At 36.3% G+C, this 16,630-nt stretch overlaps 1 long non-coding RNA gene across 1 annotated transcript in view; it reads right to left on the bottom strand.

Moving 5' to 3' along the window:
- LOC136034920 (uncharacterized) overlaps window positions 1-16,630 on the bottom strand; it is a 42,432-nt gene that overhangs the window by 9,511 nt on the left and 16,291 nt on the right. The window contains exon 2 of the long non-coding RNA XR_010619293.1: window positions 13,423-13,534. This is a non-coding gene — a long non-coding RNA (uncharacterized LOC136034920). The remainder of the gene's footprint in view (window positions 1-13,422; window positions 13,535-16,630) is intronic.

The following is a 16,630-nucleotide window of genomic DNA, read 5'->3' as shown; positions in this document are numbered from 1 at the left end:
AGGTACTCATAAGCTGGCTAATGAACGTGTATATGTAATTATCATTTTAGAAAGTTTATAATCAGTTTCATGCCTATCTTACCACTCTTGCCACTCATGCCACTCCTGGGTCTTAAAATCAACATCTTGGTTCTATGTTACAGCTATCTGGTCTCTAAGTCCCTCTATCTAATTATGCGTTCATTGTCCTTCCCAAACCAGAAATTCAATAGAAGACAAAACATTAGCCGTGTGATCGTAAATCAAGTAAATACAGTCTGAAGAGACTGAAAAGTCGGAATGGGCAAAAGGAATTCCAAAACAATTAAAAGAATTTGAAAGGGACTATGAAAGCTGAAAAGGAATAAAGAAGCTCAAACGAATTACAGAATACTTGAAGGGACTAAAAAAAAGGAAAAGGACTAAAAGAAGTCAGTAAAAAATTATGCATATTGAAAAGGAAGGAAGGAAGTCGAAGGGACTAAAAGAATTTGGAAGATATAAGCATGTCAGAAGCCACAAATGAAAGCTCAGAGGGAGGGTCAGAAAAGAGTAAGGAAGGTCCAAACGGAGAAAATAAATTAAAAGGGAGTACAGTAATTGAAGGGACTAAAAGAAGCTCAAAGGGGTCAAAGGAAGTTCGAAGAAAGTACAAAAAGCCAAAAAAACTAAAGTAAGCCAGAAGGAACTACAGAAAGGTCAGAGGAATCAAATAAACAAACTTGAGGAGATCAGAATAGACCAAAGGAAGTCCTAATAGAGTAAATAAAGTAGAAAGGGACTAGAAAAGTTGTATGGTGCTGAAGGCTGTTCAAAGCAATTCAAAGAAGTTGGAAGGAGCTAATAAAATCGGAAGGGTCTAAAGGAAGTCGGAAGAAACAAAAGAAATTCGTTAGAAACTATGAATACCAAAAGGGACGAAAAGATATCGAAGGAACTAAATAAACTTGAAAGGAACAACTAATACCGGAGGTGACGAGAGAGAGTCAGAAGAAAGTAGGAGAGTTGGAGGGGACTAAGAGAAATCAGAAGGAACTAGAGAAAGTAAGTAAAACCTAAAAACCGGTTGAACAGACTAAAAAGGTCACAAGAGGATAAAGGAAGTTCAAAGGAATCTGAGGAAATAGAAGGAAACTACAAATCTTAGAGTGGAAAGGGGCTAAGAAAGTTAGGAGAGAGTAAAAAACAATCAAACGGACTAAACAAAATTAAGCAGGTGCAAAAGGCTTAAAGAAAGTCCGAATTTTTCAAAGAAAGTCAGAAACAACTACAAAAGCCAAAAGGGCTAAAGGAACCTCAAGTGAATCAAAGAAAGCCGACAGGGACTACAAATGCATCATTCAGTCATAGTTGCAGTAATATCTGCAAACTAGTAAAAAACATACTACGGCCCAAAGTACCCAAAAATTGGAAGATTACTCAGTAGCTTACTCAGGAATAGTGACTATTACTGAGGTTAGGGTTGGACGGATCTCTACCCTTTCCATGCTACGAAAAATGTATTTCTTGTTATTTTCATTGAGCATAAATAAACTAAAACTATCCTCTCTTTACGGATATTCAAAAGCACACTTTTGTTTTTCAGTTTAGAAAAAAGTCATTCCCCGATCCCTGTATTTTCGTAAATTTGTGCCCTTTATTAAGTAAGAAGATGTGCTAAAAAAAAAGTTTTTATTACAACTAGCATTTGTTATTTCTTTTGCCATCGAACTACTCCCTTTCTTTGACTTGCTGGAAATATGAAACTAAATACCAATTTTTCTACTATTTTCCTTTACAATCTGATCCACTGGGTGGAACTTTTGTTCCGAATAAAGTAGAAAGTTTTTTTTATCTTGTCCCAACAATAGATAGCAGCCATTAGTAGTTCTATCATGAAATACTATCATCAATTCTATAATCCATTTCTTATGAAAAAGGACTGGAAAGAATCGTGCACACAATGTAATGAATAAAGCAAAACTTTGATGTCAAAAAAGATTATCTTAAGCTTCATGACTCTTGTTCAAATTTTGCTATATGGCTTTTCTGCAGTTTGCAGTTTTAATGATACTGTAAGAGCAGTGTTCCTCGGAAGTCTTGCTTACTATTGTGGCTAGTAAATATAAACTTTCGAGCCCCTTTTCATGAACCAAAAAACAAAAACCCTTTTTGACATTGTCAAAATCCTCTAAAAAAGAATATGGGATCTTGGAAGAATTCTAGAAATTTTGAAAATGTATAAATGGCCTTAACCTGGGTTTTTTTGGTGATTCACAGTCAAGAATCCAAGATCTGATTTATTGTAAACTAATTATTGCCAATTATGTTCTTGAAAAAAAATTTCTGAAAGGTAAATTACAAATTCGTCAAAGTATACAAAAATAAAAAGATATTACTGCTCAAGTTTAAATCATTCTCTACGAAAAAGCAATATCATGTTTCTGGCTTGGCAATTGTATAGTACAAAAACTAATGAATTTGATAACACCAGTATCTTGTCCTTTCGGTGCAGGCTATAGCTGTTGGTTTGCGGCTAAATCACATGCGTCAAAAAAAAATACTAAAGCTAACCCAACCCACCCCAGGCTAGCAATGTAGTATACTATGTTATCCCTTAAAAACAACTATCTAATAATTTAACACTGTAAAATGTCTTATTGTACTAATAGTTTAATATTTAACTAATACTTAAATTATTAATTTATTGAGAGAGAAATTGTACAAATCAACTGATCAAGCAGTTCGTGGTAACGAACTGCAAGTAAGGAGTTTTGCAGGTCAATAGTAACCGAGACCTTAAGAAGCAGGGCCTTGATGATAGTAGACATATCAAAAGAATCGAATTTTTATGTTTATTCAAAATATACAAAATTTAGCACATTTATCACATCAGAGAACCAGACACACTGTAGAGGTTTCCAGCTCTTATGTGGAATTTTGTGTTTTTGTCAGAGAAAAAGATCATGAACATTTTTTTTCCCACAGCCTGATAACATTTGCAAAATTTTTGAAAAAGGGGAGAGACACCCCCAAAACACCAAATGATCTTAATTACAGTCTTACTTACTTACACTTAGATCACCCTACACCTGGGGCACATAGAGCAGTATCGGTTGACCTCCAGATTGACCGATCTTGTGCCTAAGACCAAAGATCGTTCAGAATGTTTCGGTGCCTTTGCCTCTTTCTCCAGAGATCGACCAAATATGCTTCATTGTCTTCCACTCCTTTAAATACCGAAATGAGTCCATTGCCATAAATCGTGCGGGAGGCGTCCTTCACTCATTCAGGTCATTTGCCCCCCCCCCCCCCCCCTCACTTGTCACCAGTGGTTGTTTGGTATCAGCCCTTATCTGGGCATTCGTTACTCTATCTGTCTAATGTACCGCAAGGATTCTGCGCAGACAATTATTCTCGAAGCCAAACAGACTTTTCTCAGCATTCTTCGAATGGCTCCAGGATTCGCAGCCATATAAAATTACAGAGAGTACATTACTCCTAAACAATTGCAACTTCAACTTCTGAGAGTAGTATCTACATCTCCAAATATTCTTCAGCTGAGAAAATGCTGTACCTGCATACGCTATGCGTAGCAAGACTTCTCTATCAAAATTTCCATCTTGAGTAATTGTACTACCGAGGTACCTAAATTCTCTGGCCTCTTCTATATCAGTGCATTCATATCGAATCCCAGCTGCGAAGGTCGTCACAACTGGGTTTGACATACTTTTCGTTAAATTAACATTAATCTTCAGGCCCATAGGGGCAGCTTTCGCTGCTAGTTCATTCAGATTATGTTATTTTTAGTTTAGTTGAATAATGGCTCAAGTTACCTTTTACTTTCAGTTTGCTATCACAAACTATTTCATAAGATCTTCTTGTGATAATTTTTTTTGAACCTGTCCATTTTATTCAGCTGAACTGGACAATCATAACAGAGAAAGTCAATTTGACAGCTAGATTAATTTTACTTAATTATATTTTTTATTTCGCTATTCTTTAATTTTTTTTACATGTCTGAAGATATAAGGGATTAAAGTACGAGGGTAGAATTGTCTTGTTATGAAAAAAGTACATTTTACATGGTCATTATAAAATCAAAACATGGTATCTATGCAGGTACGATGATTTTTAATATCTCTACTCCTCCTGTAACCTATTCTAAGACTTAAGAAATTGCGTAAATACAAGTCTACATCTGTTATAATATTCGGAAGCAATAAATCTTCCTATAATTTTGGTTTGAGTCTGATTTTCTTATGAGATTATATGCATAACAGTTTAATTTATGCGTTTTAATAGTTTCATTGATTAAATGGATTGATCCCTTTGCCAGAAATCCTTTCCATTTAAAATTTATGATTTGTTTCATTTTACACGCAAATTTAGTTGCTCTTTTTATTTAAAAGAATTTCCTAAATTTATTTAAGAATAAACTTAATCCTAAAAAGAATATCCTAAAATATACTCCCTGTCCACCCAACATCACTGTATCCTGGCATCTACCCCCCCCCCCTTCCTTAAAAATTGTCTGCCGGTGCACTTGATTCGCGTTATTTATTAGCTGTAAACTATTGCAAAGTTTGGTTCCATAGGAATCGACTGTTAAATGATAGTCAGGTCACCTTTCTTGAGACGAAAAGTGGGGACACGACAGTAGGTTCTTCAAGTCTAAGAATCGTCAATGATACGTAATATTCTGACTTTGAATAATTAAGAAAAGTTGAATAAATGAATTACAGAGAAGGTTGTTTTTTTTGGGTGCGGGGGGGGGGATAAATTAATCTTGGGAAGCAACTACTTCTCGTTCCGTTTCTTGACGATACTAATGCTTTCAGCGTAATTAGATTAATGCAGGCTCTTTTTAACCAATACCTATGAGATTCCTTGAGCCAGATTTGGGCTAATAGCAGGGGCGTAGCTCCGGCATTTTTACTGAGGGGGAGATCAAGAGGGGTCTACACTAAGAGAGTCAAGGGGCATGGGTTATATAATAATTTTTCTCCGAATTATTGGGGGTAACTACCAACCCCCCCCCCTCCACCCCAAACAACGCCACTGGCTAAATCCAACTGGCTCCAATTCCAATGCATTTGAATCTCATCATTGCTTCCAAACTTTATTATTGTTTTATAGCATTTGCCATATGTTTCCTATTTCAAAAAATCCTTCTTCTTGCTAAAAGTGAGCCCCATTGCGGGAATAAATTCCTATTTACGTGCCAAACCAGAATAGAAAAACCCTTTTTGGGGCTTAAACGAGGGATAATTAAGAGCAAAAACAATATAATCAGCTACAGCTGCTTCAGAGAAGTCTCCCAGGACAACAAAATAAAACAAATACACTTTTTTCAATTCCTAAATCGTGCTTAAGTACTGAATGCAAAGGATTGAACCTACTTATTTCATTTCTTTTTAGAGAAAAGACTAATACGGAGAATAGATTTCAAATATTGACACACTGGCATTCTTATGTTGTCAAAAGAGAAAATTATGACGTGTACTTAAACTGCTTGAAAACAACTCTACCTTAAAAACAGGGAGATATTATCATGTCATAGAGATTATTTGTTGGTCAAACAGTTCGCGGTAACGAACTGTAGTAAGGAGCGACCCGGCTCAATAGTAACCAAAACTCTAAAAAATTGAATTTTGATATCAATAGCTACATCAAAAGAATCGCATTTTAATGCTGATTTTAAATATATAAGTTTCATCAAGTTTAGTCTTACCCATCAAAAGTTACGACCCTGAGAAAATTTGCCTTATTTAGGAAAATAGGGGAAAACACCCCCTAAAAGTCGTAGGATCTTAACGAAAATGACACCATCAGATTCAGCGTATCAGAGAACCCTACTGTAGAAGTTTTAAGCTCCTATCTACAAAAATGTGGAATTTTGTATTTTTTTGCCAGAAGACAAATCACGGGTGCGTGTTTATTTGTTTGTTTGTTTTTTTTTGTTTTTTTTTCTTTTCCCCAGGGGTCATCGTATCGACCAATTGGTCCTAGAATGTCGCAAGAGGGCTCATTCTAACGGAAATGAAAAGTTCTAGTGCTTTTTTCCCAAAGTCAACGGATCAAAGTTTTGAGATAGCCATTTTGTTCAGCATAGTCGAAAACCATAATAACTATGTCTTGGGGATGACTTACTCCCCCACAGTCCCTGGGGGACGGGCTGCAAGTTACAAACTTCGACCAGTGTTTACATATAATAATGGTTATTGGGAAGTGTACAGACTTTTTCAGGGGGATTTTTTGGTTTTGGGGGTAGGGTTGAGGGGAGGGGGCTATGTGGGAGGATCTTTCCTTGGAGAAATATGTCATGGGGGAAGAAAAATTCAATGAAAAGGGCGCAGGACGCAGGATGAATCTGGTCACTTTAGAAAAAACGTCAAATTCAGAGCTTAATATACAATGCTGGGTGTTCGGAGCCTCTCTATTATGGAGTATAATTTGAAAATAACACAACTATACGAGCGATAAAACATATATACCACAACCATAACTCAACTAACGAAAGAACTGCTAAGAGATAACACAACTATAAAGCGAAAACAGGTGAAAACTAACGGGAAAATAAACGAACTAAGAGGTGGAAGGGGCCCAGAGAAAAAATATAATCCTTTTCCAATTTTGAGCCTAACTTCCGCAAAGGAGTAATAATGTCAGAAGCCCCGAAATACCGAATTATTTTCTTTTTCCTATAAGACCGGGGTAAATGAAACAGAAACTTACAATAGCGGAAATATAATATACACAATTCAGCCAGATCTTGTCTTTTTTTCAGGATAGGTGAAATACCAGATAGGAAAAGTATTGAATGGTCGCAAAAACTAGTGTATAGCAATGCAAGCGCTTTTCGATAATAATGACCACGATTAGCTACTATTTTACCATAACCCGCTTTAAGTTTTCTTTAATATGCCGTACAATATTGATCCTAAAAGCTAGTAGATTCCAATAAATATGAATGCTTGACCGCCGCAAATCAGAGACACAATGGATGGAGAAGTTAGAACGCGGATTTCAAATGGGCATAGACTTTGCATTAAAGACTAGGTACTCACATTTATCAATATTCAATGACAGACCAACAGTTTTAAAATGTTTTGAAATAGATGATACGGAATTCCAGAGGCTAGATCTAGAACGGCTAGATCTAGAAGTATATCATCCGCATATGCAATACAAGAGACATTTACCAAATTACAAAAAAGAAAGGGCATAATTTTGTATAACACACTGCGGATACAAATACTGAAAAGATACGGTGAAAGAACACCACCTTGACGCACTTCCAAGCGGGTTGGAATATTCCCATAACAATTAGAGTGAAACTTAACCGAATATGGGAATCAAACAGTTCGTGGTAACGAACTGTAGTAAGGAGCGACCCGGCTCAATAGTAAACAAAACTCTAAAAAACGGAATTTTGATGCTAAAAGATATATCAAAAGAATCGGATTTTTATGCTGATTTTAAATATATACGTTTCATCAAATTTAGTCTTTGTCATCAAAAGTTACGAGCCTGAGAAAATTTGCCTTATTTTGGAAAATAGGGGGTAACACCCCCTAAAAGTCATAGGATCTTAACAAAAATCGCACCATCGCATTCAGCGTATCAGAGAACCCTATAGAAAAAATTTCAAGATCCAATCTACAAAAATGTGGAATTTCGTATTTTTTTGCCAGAAGACAAATCACGGGTGCGTGTTTATTTTTTTTTTTCCCCAGGGGTCATCGTATCGACCAAGTGGTCCTAGAGTGTTGCAAGAGGGCTCATTCTAACGGAAATAAAAATTTCTAGTGCCCTTTTTAAGTGATCAAAAAAATTGGAGGGCACCTAGGCCCCCTCCCACGCTCATTTTTTTCCCAAAGTCAACGAATCAAAATTTTGAGATAGCCATTTTGTTCCGCATAGTCGAAAACCATAATAACTTTGTCTTTGGGGATGACTTACCCCCCACAGTCCCTGGGGGAGGGGCTGCAAGTTACAAACTTTGACCAATATTTACATACAGTAATAGTTACTGGGAAGTGTACCGACGTTATCAAGGGGATTTTTTTGGTTTGGGTGTGGGGTTCAGGGGAGGGGGCTATATGGGAGGATCTTTCCTTGGAGGAATATTTCATGGGGGAAGAGAAATTCAATGATAAGGGCGCAGGACTTTCTAGCATTACTATAAAAAAAAAAAAATGAAAATATAAACATGAAAAAGTTTTTTCAATTGAAAGTAAGGAGAAGCATTAAAACTTAAAACAAACAGAGATTATAACGCATATGGGGGGTTCTAAAAATACTTTAGCATAAAGAGCGAGGTATTTAGGAGGAGATAAATACTTCGCTCTTTATGCTAAAAAATTTTTAAGTAATTTCAACTAATTATTCTACGGCCTTTCTGATTCAGGGGTCATTCTTACAGAATTGGGACAAAACAAGATTTAGTGTGAAGAGCAAGGTATTAACGAGGGGACCAACCCTCTCAAATATATAATCAAAAATATAAGAATATAAAAGTTTGTTACGTAAGTTAATTCTTAAGTTACGTATTTTGTTTACTAATAAAAACGTTCGTTAAAAATTAAAAGATCTAGTTGCCTTTTTAAGTAGCCGAAAAATTGGAGGGCAACTAGGCCTCCTTCCCCACCCCTTATTTCTCAAAATCGTCTGATCAAAACTAAGAGAAAGCCATTTAGCCAAAAAAAGAATTAATATACAAATTTCATTTTAATAATTTATGTACGGAGAGCCAAAATCAGACATGCATTAATTCAAAAACTTTCAGAAATTAAATAAAAAAAACAAGTTTTTTGAAATGAAAGTAAGGAGCGACATTAAAACTTAAAACGAACAGAAATTACTCCGTATATGAAAGGGGTTTTTCCTCCTCGACACCCCGCTCCTTGCGCTAAAGTTTGATTCTTTCTCGCAACTCTACTTTTTAAAACAATAAAAACCTTTAGCGTAAGGAGCGGGGTGTCGAGGAGGAAAAGCCCCTTTCATATACGGAGTAATTTCTGTTCGTTTTAAGTTTTAATGTCGCTCCTTACTTTCATTTCAAAAAACCTGTTTTTTTTATTTAATTTTCGAAAAGAGCCGGACTTAGTAAGCTGCTATCCGGCTTCTGATACCATCGCATCTCGAAATCAGATAGCTGTTGGTTCGAGCTTAGAAATAGAAGAACATCTACCCAAGTATCAAATTTTTCACTTTAGGAAAACCTCCCCATCATTGGTGATTGACTTGACTTTATTAAACAAAAAATGGTATACATAAATCTTATACAAAGGAGACAGGGAGGGAGCTATTTTTGTCTCCTTTAACAATGTAGAGAAAAAAAGAAGGAATTACACCTCAATAACACACAGGGAGTACAGAAAAAAAGAGAGAGAGAGGGAGAGAGAAAATAAGCGAAAAAAAATTGTTAGTATCAAACAGTTCGTGGTAACGAAATGTAGTAAGGAGCAACCCGGCTCAATAGTAAACGAAACTCTAAAATTTCGATGCTAAGATACATCAAAAGAATTGGATTTTTATGCTGATTTTAAATATATAAGTTTCATCAGATTTAGTCTTTGTCATCAAAAGTTAAGAGCCTGAGAAGTCATATGATCTTAACGAAAATCACACCATCGCATTCAGCGTATCAGCGAACCCTATAGAAAAAAAATTTCAAGGTCCAATCTACAAAAATGTGGAATTTCATATTTTTTGCCAAAAGACAGATCACGGGAACGTGTTTATTTGTTTTTTTTTTTCAGGGGTCATCGTATCGACCAAGTGGTCCTAGAATGTTGCAAGAGGGCTCATTCTAATGGAAATGAAAAGTTCTAGTGTCCTTTTTAAGTGACCAAAAAAATTGGAGGGCACCTAGGCCCCCCTCCCACGCTCATTTTTTTCCCAAAGTCAACGAATCAAAATTTTGAGATAGCCATTTAGTTCCGCATAGTCGAAAACCACAATAACTATGTCTTTGGGGATGACTTACTCCCCCACAGTCCCTGGGGGAGGGGCTGCAATTTACAAACTTCGACCAATGTTTACATACAGTAATGGTTATTGGGAAATGTACTGACGTTTTCAGGGGGATTTTTTTGGTTTTTGTGTGGGGTTGAGGGATTGTGGAAGGATCTTTCCTTGGATGAATATTTCATGGGGGAAGAGAAATTCAATGAAAAGGGCGCAGGATTTTCTAGCATTACTATTAAAAAAACAATGAAAATATAAACATGAAAACGTTTTTTCAATTGAAAGTATGGAGTAACATTAAAACTTAAAACGAACAAAGATTATTACGCATATGAGGGGATCTAAAAATACTTTAGCATAAAGAGCGAGGTATTCAGGAGGAGATAAATACTTCGCTCTTTATGCTAAAGTATTTTTAGTAATTTCAACTATTTATTCTACGACCTTTCTGATTCAGGGGTCAATCTTAAAGAATTGGGACAAAACCTATGGTTTAGTGTGAAGAGCGAGGTATTAACGAGGGGACAAACCCCCTCATATATATAGTTAAAAATATAAGAATATATAAGTTTGTTACGTAAGTTAATTCTTAAGTTACGTATATTAATTACTAATAAAAACGTTCGTTAAAAATTAACAGTTCTAGTTGCCTTTTTAAGTAACCGAAAAATTGGAGGGCAACTACGCCTCCTTCCCCACCCCTTATTTCTCGAAATCGTCTGATCGAAACTAAGAGAAAGCCTTTTAGCAAAAAAAGAATTTATATGCAAATTTCATTTTAATAATTTATGTGCGGAGAGCCAAAATCAAACATGCAATAATTCAAAAATGTTCAGAAATTAAATAAAAAAAACTAGTTTTTTTAACTGAAAGTAAGGAGCGACATTAAAACTTAAAACGAGCAGAAATTACCCCGTATATAAAATGGGTTGTCCCCTCCGCAATCCCTCGCTCTTTACGCTAAAGTTTGGCTTATTGCCACAATACTACTTTTTAAAACAATTAAAAACTTTAGCGTAAAGAGTGAGGCGCCGAGGAGGGGACAACCCATTTTATATACGGGATAATTTCTGCTCGTTTTAAGTTTTAATGTCGCTCCTTACTTTCAGTTTAAAAAAAATAGTTTTTTTTATTTAATCATTCATAAACCTTGTTCTAAATGTTATAATCTACACTATTATGTACAGACCTATGTAATTCTACAGCATATAGAGCATTATAAGCTTCAGTGGATATTTCTACACCATATCTATTATTCTATAGTAGAATTGAAAAAAAGGTCAGAAAATAAATCAATTTACTATTTTATAAAATAAATACTGCACCAAAGACTCTACAAGTGTCCATAGTCAAAAAATGTTGAAGGGAGGTATGACAAGGAAAAATTCGTACTGAATTAACATTTAAAAGGCTAGAAAAAAGAGAGAGAAAACATCTCGAAACGAAAAACCACAGTTTTTCGTGACAGACAAGAGGGTCACTTTAAGCACACTTAAGCATGATGTTCCCAACAATAGGACATGCAAGTAAAGGATCGAAGTCCGATCTTGTAGACAGATTGATTAGAATCTAGATTTATTCAGGTTACAAAGGTGATAAAAAGATTGATCAAAGACAGAAAATAAACTAAATCTAACAGCTTAGAAAGATTGCCGTGAAGAGGAAGGAAATTGAAAGAAGCGTGTAGAAGTACGTAAAGTGGTTCTAGATCAAGTAATGGTTTAGTGAAGGGCTGAGCAATTTATTTAATGGATAAAAATTATCGTTTTACCATAGTTCTTTATATCTATCATTTATTTTATTTTTATATTTTATTTTTCAACTGTCATTTCTTTCTATTTGTCATAGCTCTTTGAAAGCTGTCTGATAAAAAAAAGGAAAAATTCACACCTATATTTGCAGGCAAAAGAGACACAGAATATATTAAATAACGATGTAGGACACTCAGAAGTTAACCAAAAAGATATTATTTGAAGGCCTTCATTCTGATCTTGCACCCAAAAAATAGTTTGGACAATAAATAATCCTTAGAGCTTCTACATCTTATGGATTTCAGAATAGTGGTGATGAGCCTGTGGGACTCATAAAACGGGAGCAATCAATGCTAATCATAAATTTAAAGTGAGAGCACAAGAAGTAGGGTGAGAGCACAAGAATTAACTGTCTTTCCAAAAATATGCTAAGAAAAAGACAAAAGGCATACAGGCCCATATGGTATGATCAGTCCTCGACCCGTTCTTGAGCAGGTCAAAACCCTAGTGCACCTTTAATAGCATGTCAAAATAACATAATCAAAAGAGAAATTCATCAAGGGTGACAGAGGCACATACTCCAGAATTATCTGCTTAAACTTCCTCTAAATAGCGATATAATCAGATTCCATCGCAACACTTGGCACACTCTAATATAAGCTCCGAAGACACCGAAATTAAAATCAGTTTAAATTTTACCTGTGAGCATTCACCACATATATTTTATAAGTGAATAAATTCCCCAGAGAGTCCAACAAAGGTACAAACGATGGAGATTGAATAACCACTTTTTGTTCGCTTTCAAAATGAGCTGGATAAAAAAATCATATAGATTAAAAATATCTATGCTACTCGTCATAGTTAAGTAGAATAACCAAAGACTGAGCGCTGTTAATCAAACTGGAGAGAAGAAACTCATCCATTGTCCAGAACTAGCAGACTTTTCACCAAAATTAAATTCCTGCGCGAGAGAAATATTTTAAAACATCAAATGATGAAAGAGACCCTATTCCAGATGATACCACATTAAAACTTCATAAAAAAAGCCCTTAGCGAGGAAAAAAAGGAATAAACCTTATGAAGCCAAGATTTGCACTAAAGCTGTTTTCTTTCTCTTCCACTGAATCCAAAAATATGAGATTTCAAACTGAAGAGAAACTGCATAATTGCAAACTGTACAGTAAATTCTTTTTTTTTTTTAGGGTTCTAATTTAACCAGAATCTGAGAGTATATCTGGAGAAAGATCACATAAATAAATGTTGTGAACAATAACATGTCCTAAGTATTTCAACTTATCCAAGCAGAGGAAGATTTACACAGGGGGTAAAATGCCCGTGAATACTCAAAGAAGTTACTAAAGAGCTCAGTTTAACAAGAAAATAGTTAATCCAGCGTCATCATATAAATGCGCGATTGTTCTTTTTTATTGCATAATAATATTGAAATTCTACATACAATATACGTACAATAATCAATTTTATCAAATTGTCTCATGTTTTAGTAACACTCATTTACAGTAAAATGTAGAATGTAGAATTCTATGATTATTTTTTAATTAAAATTGCACTATTTCTTGTTATATAATTGTACTATTTTGTATATAAAAGAAATTCCCAAATGAATCAATTTCCATAAATGGGAATAAAGTATATTACAAATGGCAATTATATATTTCAGCGAATTATTATATAAAGATAATGGATTTATTTTCTTGGTCTTAGTTTTTTCTTCACTTACCTTCGTCTTCATCGTTCAAACGTTCATCGCGAAGAAATAGAGGTGGTAGATTGTTTATATTAATAGCATATTCGTCTTGCAGTGAAAATCATTTTACAATCTCTGTCAGTAACTGCAAAAAAAAAATCTATTGGTTTGTAATTACAACTTCCATTTCTTCAGAGTGGTGACGCGAAAATAACATTCTCACACTTGTTCATAAAATTTTTCAGCCAATTAGAAAGTCTTATAAAAAATCTGGTTGATTAAAATCAGTGCTAGCTTTATCTCAAAATTTGTCAAATATAACTCTAAATGACCTTTAAGTTATAATTATTAATGGAAGTTTTTTCTTTGGGTAGTTATAACCAACTTTCTCCTCACATCAGCAGACCCGCGTCCAAATAAAGGTTTACTAGAAAGGATATATACGTCTTAGATCACGCCTTATAAATGCGAATTACTTTACAACTTACTTTGTACGTGTGGCAAGACCTTGTATGACGTTTTTACCTTGTCCGGCATCAATGATCTTTGAGGCCTGTTCGTAACATGTAGTGCGGTCTGCTGCCAGCTGCTTTGCAAGCGGGAGCCATTGGGTTGCCCATATGTGACCAAACTTTCTGAACCCTCCAATAGATTCAGGATTGTATTTAACCAAGTTCCATCATAAGCTGGAATAAAACTAAAATTATGACCATAGACCCGTCTTCTCCTGCTGTTAACTCTCCAGGTAGCCCGGACAGCACCACTAACATCGAGGGTGTTCAAGACTTCAACTACCTGGGCTCCATAATTTCTTCAAATGGCTCACTTCTCCCCGAGCTGCAGGCGAGATTATCTAAAGCGTCTTCTGTCATGGGCAGACTGAATCGTCACCTCTGGCAAAAACCAAAAATCAGTCACACAACGAAACTGTGGATCTTCAACGCTCTAGTCGGCTCTGTGATGCTTTATGGAGCTGAGACATGGCAAACATCAGCTGCAACCCTCAAGAAAATAGACGTATTTCATGCGAAGAGCCTGAGGAGGATCGAGGGCCTAAGATGGTCCGACTTCGTCAGCAATGAGAAGCTTCTGCAGCTCACAAGGCAGCCTTGGTTTTCAACTCAAGCAGCCGAGCGAACCTTACGATGGTTTGGGCATCTGCTTCGAATTCCACCACATCTACCCGCAAAGATGATCTATGACTTCAACCCTATCAAAGTTGGTTGGAAGCGACCTCACGGCCGACCGAAGAAACGTTGGTCCGACAGCCTGTCCGAGTTCTTGACGATGGCAAACATCAGACAGGGCGAAGAGCAAATACTCGTCATGGACCGAAGTGGATGGAGGAGGCAGACGTCACTCTCTACGCCGAGCAGTGCCCGGCGGGAGACTTAAGTCAAAGTAAGTAAGTCAAAGTTCCATCATATTTTCCACTTTCTTCCTTGGCGTTTTTTCCATGAGCTCAGCTAGATCGATTTGGCAAGGCAAGACTCTCGTGGGATCCGTAAGACAGGGTCTAACCATTTAAATTAACGCTCCTTGATCGTGATGGCAAAGCTCCTCTTGGTACAATAAATTCATCGTATATTCAAGTTTGCTACGCAATCACTCAGGTGTATCATGAGGATAAAACGCACCCAGGTATGCTGAAACATCTTCAGTGCATTTTCAAGTAATCGTTTCAGTGACCATGTTTCGTATCCATAAAGAAGGATTGTTTGAACCAAAGCCAGATAGACTCGGACTATGGTTCGTACACTAATTTCACGCCGGTTCTACAACGGTTTACTATGGGAAGCAAAGACCGTCTGTGCTTTCTGCAATCACTATTGAATATTATCTGAATAGTATCTGAAGATCCATCAGTACAAATCTGGGAGCCAAGGTGTGTGAAGTTGATTCACTGATTCACTTGATTCAACTGACTTGATTTACAGTTAGCGAAAGAAGATTAGTATGATTAATTACCATTATATGAATTATAGATATACAAATGAAAAAAATTCACTTTAAATTTAATTTCTATAAGCTCCAGCGTAAAGAAGTCATATTAATTTATGAATGTAATCAAAATTAACAGTTATCGAAAAACTGTGGGGATGCGTCTCTCTTCTGTGACGAGGATATGGGATTCCAACAGTCAGTGGTAATCTATATTAGCTTTCCATTGACCTGATCATAAATCAGATCACAGTAATGGCAATGAACTTGACCTCTTTCTGTCTTTGCTTACATTTTCGTAAGCCCAAACAAATGCTCTGACGAGGATTGGTTGCAGTTTGAGCGGTTCCGGTGTTGTGAGATTTTTTGGGGTTTCCGCTCTGTTATAAGCTCCTTTCCCCGTCGCTATCCCTGAATGGGAAATTCTGCTTGGGTGGCCTCATAGTGGAATCAGGATGGATCTCTCACGAGTTTTCCTATCCAAAACAGTGATTTATAACAGCACTACATGCTGGATGTAAAAGGTTGGAGTGGTTTCAGTGTTGTGAGATGTTTTTGGGTCTCCACTCCGTTATAAGCTCCTTCCTCCGTCGCTATCCATAAATGGGAAATTCTGCTTGGGTGGCCTCACAGCGGCATCATGATGGACCATAACGAGTTTTCCTAACTAAAACAGTGACTTCTAGCAGTGCTGCACGGTGACCTTGAGGATTGGTACCCCTCGAGTAAATTATAGCCTAGTAAACGACACAGCATTTGTACGAAATTCTGATTAATAAGTAATTCTTGTGTGTTTGGTCTGTTTTGGTGGGCTTTTTCGCGGGAGAGCATCGCCCAGAATGGAAAACTATGTTCTTATCAGGATGGACCAGGGATACAATAAAGCCTCTATTCTTACTGAAGGTCCTAGGGACTTCTTGCTATCCAGTTTTAAGCCAGATTAAGCATTCCGCGCTCGCTTGAGAAGGTATGCTAGTCTCCGTCCTGCACTATTCTCCGTCGCTGACGCAACAACCATTAGGTGATATAGAATTGTGTGATCATCACCTAATTTCAAACATGAAAATAGGTTATATAGAATTTATGTACTCCGATAAGAAGGATGGGGTGCATATGCAGCGAGTAGGGCTCGTGATGAATAAGGAAGCTTCTAAGTCTTGCTTGAGTTGAGAATATATTAATATTAGAATGTAAATTGCTCATTTTATAGTTAAAATGTGCGAGTTATCAGTCTTAGTAGTATATGCCCCTGTAAAACCGACTGATGGAAATAGTAGTGACTTGCATGGATTTTACTTTC

The sequence above is a fragment of the Artemia franciscana genome, chromosome 13, assembly GCF_032884065.1.
Source record: "Artemia franciscana chromosome 13, ASM3288406v1, whole genome shotgun sequence".
NCBI classification, from domain to species: Eukaryota; Metazoa; Arthropoda; class Branchiopoda; order Anostraca; family Artemiidae; genus Artemia; species Artemia franciscana.
Note: the sequence above shows the minus strand (reverse complement) of the source record. Positions and strands in the feature narration are given on the sequence as shown.